This window comes from Etheostoma cragini, chromosome 19, assembly GCF_013103735.1.
Source record: "Etheostoma cragini isolate CJK2018 chromosome 19, CSU_Ecrag_1.0, whole genome shotgun sequence".
Lineage (NCBI taxonomy): Eukaryota > Metazoa > Chordata > Actinopteri > Perciformes > Percidae > Etheostoma > Etheostoma cragini.
Window position 1 is genome coordinate 1,207,999 of NC_048425.1, and position 3,859 is coordinate 1,211,857.

The following is a 3,859-nucleotide window of genomic DNA, read 5'->3' on the forward strand; positions in this document are numbered from 1 at the left end:
ACACAAACACACACACACACGCACACAGGTAACCCAAACACACACACAGGAACACAAACACACACACAGGTAAAACACACACACACACACACACAGGAACACAAACACACACACACAGGTAACACATACACACAGGTAACACACACACACACACAGGAACACAGGAACACACACACAGGAACACAGGAACACACACACACACACACACATACACACGGGTAACACACACATACGGGGTAACACACGGACGGACACACACACACACACAGGAATACACACACACACACGGGGTAACACATGGACACACACACAGGAACACACACACACACGGGGTAACACACAGACACACACACAAGTAACACAAACACACACACACACACAGGGTAACACACGGAGACACACACGCGTAACAAACACACACACACAAACACACCAAACACACACCCAGGTAACAAATGGAGACACACACACACACACACACACACACACACACAGACACACAGGTAACACATGGAGATACACACAGGTAACAACAACCAACAGGTGGCGTTATACTGACACCTAGTGGTGATTCTGCTACACTGCACTCTTATTGTTGTATTTCAAACTATTTAGCTGTTTTTAGAAATAAAGTAAATAAATAAAGCTGCCTGGCCTTGTTGTTTATTGTTGTTGTTGTTTTTGTTGTTGTTGTTGTTGCGAATAAAGTCACGTTAACGTTTCCTGCTTCCTTGATGTCATCAGACATCTCTCCACTTCCTGTTTGTGTAACCGAGAGCGACGTCCTCTCTCCCTCTTCCAGGTGAGCTTCAGCCAATAGCCAGCAGCGCCTCTGTGGCGTCCCTGGTCATCACCGTGGAAACGGGTCTCTCAGACGAGGAGGGGTCCACAGAGCAGTCTCATCTGGCGGACAAGTCCTGAGAGGAGGCGCCCCAGAACCAAAACCAGGACCCCAGGGCCAAAAAAACAGACTCGAATCAGGTTCTGATTTTTAAACTTCAGAGAAGCTGCGGAGAACGACCCGGACTAAAACCAGATCCGAACTAGACCTGAATGCACTGAGACTGAGCCCAACCCGGGACCTGGTTCTGGTTTTAACTGCTTCCAAGTAGAAGCTTTGAACCCAGAACCAGCACCATTGCTTGACTGGGTTTCCCCCTCTTCGGACCCGTGTGATTATATATAGAACTTCTGGTCTGTTGAACTGGAGCCGAGCTAGAACTAGAACCGGGACTAGACCTTAACGGGTCCTCGCATAGCGGCCCCAGTGACATACACGTGTGTGTGTGGGTTTGGATCTGGACTCAAAAGGACCTGGTTTAGCTTAGGTTTTAGTCTCCCTTTTGGACGCCCACAGCCTGGTCTGATATCCAGTGTGTTTACGTCGGCTTTCCTCAATTCTTCTGTGTTTTTTCCCAACATTAATTTGGGAAATAACTCCGTCTACCGGTCCTTTGTCGCACGAAATATAAATCCAGACCTTCGTGTTTTCAGATATTGTTGACGGACGTTTGCATACTGACCCGTTGCAGTTTCACAAACAGTCCGATGGGATTTTAAACATAAACATCGGAGGACCACGAGGACGACGCCAGAACAAGGGGTGTAAAACCTGAGAAAGTCAGCTGCCAAAAAAAGATGATGACTCGCTCTTCGAAAAGCTCAAAATTCTCCAACTTAGGATCTTTTTGAAGAGTGAGAACTTGAAGAGGTTTTCTGTGTGCGATCCACGCCGGGGATTGTGTGTGTTTTTTTTTTTGTTTTTTTTTACCTTTTCGGGAAGGAGCGCTCTTGACTCGGCAGCGTTGTGGATTATTCCGTTACTTGGCTTTCCTAAAAAACAACAAAACAACAACCTGCTCACTTGTGGTCCCGGTCTGGGTTCTTGGAAGGTTTAATCTCGGTTAATTAAGCTCATTTTAATAATCTCTGTCTGTTGATTGGTTGGTGTGGCGTCTGCAGTGAGAGGACGCACCGGGTTTTGCTATGGAAACGGACTCGTCGTGGCTGTAGTACAGCTACGGTTGGATTGTGGTATTTAGAAGCAACTACACTCGTATGTCTTTTCCACCAAGGCGGTTCTGGTGCTGGTTCGGAGTCAGGGCCAAATATCAAACAGGGTCTTTGTTTTTCCACATAAATAAACCTGGTTCTGGGCCAAGAACACGGGTTCCAACGTAGCGCTGGTCTAGAGATCTGAACCGGTTACGTCAGGTGCTGGGAGCAGGTCCCGTTGGGCTCTTTGTCGGGAAAATTGGGACAAAATTGGGTCAAACCGGGACGTCTGTTCACCCTGACGGTGTTTAAATCATGCGAGATGATTCCCTGTCTTTTTTAAATGTGTCCTCGGTCCACAGCGGTCCACGAAGAGCCGTCGAAGGCCCGTCTTGCAGTGACGTCGTGACGTAAGCCCCGCCCTTCGGCTCTCAGGCTGGGGAAGATCCAACTGGTTCTTAGATAACTGGCGAGTAGAACCTGCACCAGAACCAGCACCTGGTCAGCCTGGGTGGAAAAAAACATACCTGTGTTCCTTTTTGTTTTTCTTCTCTTTTTTTCGCCTGTATAGTCCAAGGCTCCGTTAATCGTTGCAGTACAGTAGGACCGACGGTATTGGGTCTGGATGAGGAAATGCTGTCGACTGTCTGCGGGCATGTTCAGAACAATCAACGGCACCAAAAGACACGCACGTGGATCAAATGTAGGATCTCAATTCATCAAATATGAGTGGCCGTGTGCAGCACAGGTGGGAAGAAGTAGAGAAAGTAGAGACGTGGGTCTTAATGTACGGAGCGTTCGGAGTGAAATGCCGCCATCGTTTCTCCTAAATAGTTCCTCTATAAACACGTTTAAAAAGACACGAAAACATCCCTGATGCCGGGCAGACACTGCACAGTTTTTAATTGGATTCCACGTTTTTTATCTGCCTTTCTTCCCGACCGGCCTGGACGCAGAACTCCCTCTAAAGGTAGTTAATTAACCCTCATGTTGTCCTAGGGTTAAATTTGCAATCGGGGCCTCTGAACTAGTCCTGCACGATTCGGGGGAAATATGAGTCACGTTGTTTTTGCTTAGAATTGATATCTCGATTCTCTGATTATAACTAAACAAATTGGCAGAACCAGACAGATTTTTTTGGCATCTTCAGCATCACCAAAAACCTGTAAACACAGATGTCGGGGGGGGGGGGGCATTGAAGCGCTTTAAAACCTTTTTTATACTCCGAACAAAGTCGCTGCTTGCGATGCAGTCGCCTCGTGAAATTAAATGAGAATCAAAGTCGTTAAAAAAATTAAATTGTGACTCAAGATTACGATTTTATAACTATTGATCATGCAGGCCTACTCTGAATCGGTCTAGAGTAGAGTGGTAGAAATCTGGTCCAATCTTTAGTGTTGGGGGGGGGGGCAACATGGGGTAAAAACCCGGCGTTACCCGTGCAGTGTCTGCCAGCGGATGGAAAGACTTTCCTCATCAGTCGTCCATCGTGGCCTAAATTCGGTAACGTTGCTATTCAAAAACCAGGTCTACAGCGTGGCCTTGTTCTGTTTTACCGTCCGTCCGCCTGTCCGTCCGCCTGTCCTTCCATCTGTCCGTCTGCCTGTCCTTCCATCTGTCCGTCTGCCTGTCCGTCCGCCTGACCACGATGTGTCCATCACCACGGACTCACGCTGCTTTTATAAACCTTTACCTTCATCTTTAAAGGTCCCATGACATGAAAATGTCCCTTTATGAGGTTTTAACATTAATATGAGTCCCCCCCCCCCTGAAGAGACTTCAGATCCAGTATTAGGGGACCACTAAGGTCTATATAAAAGAGACTCCGATCCAGTATTAGGGGACCACTAAGGTCTATATAAAA

At 47.3% G+C, this 3,859-nt stretch overlaps 1 long non-coding RNA gene across 1 annotated transcript in view; it reads right to left on the reverse strand.

The window, feature by feature from the left end:
• Nucleotides 1-3,859, reverse strand: part of LOC117962066 — a 7,985-nt gene that overhangs the window by 3,598 nt on the left and 528 nt on the right. The gene's annotated exons all lie outside the window — the stretch shown is intronic.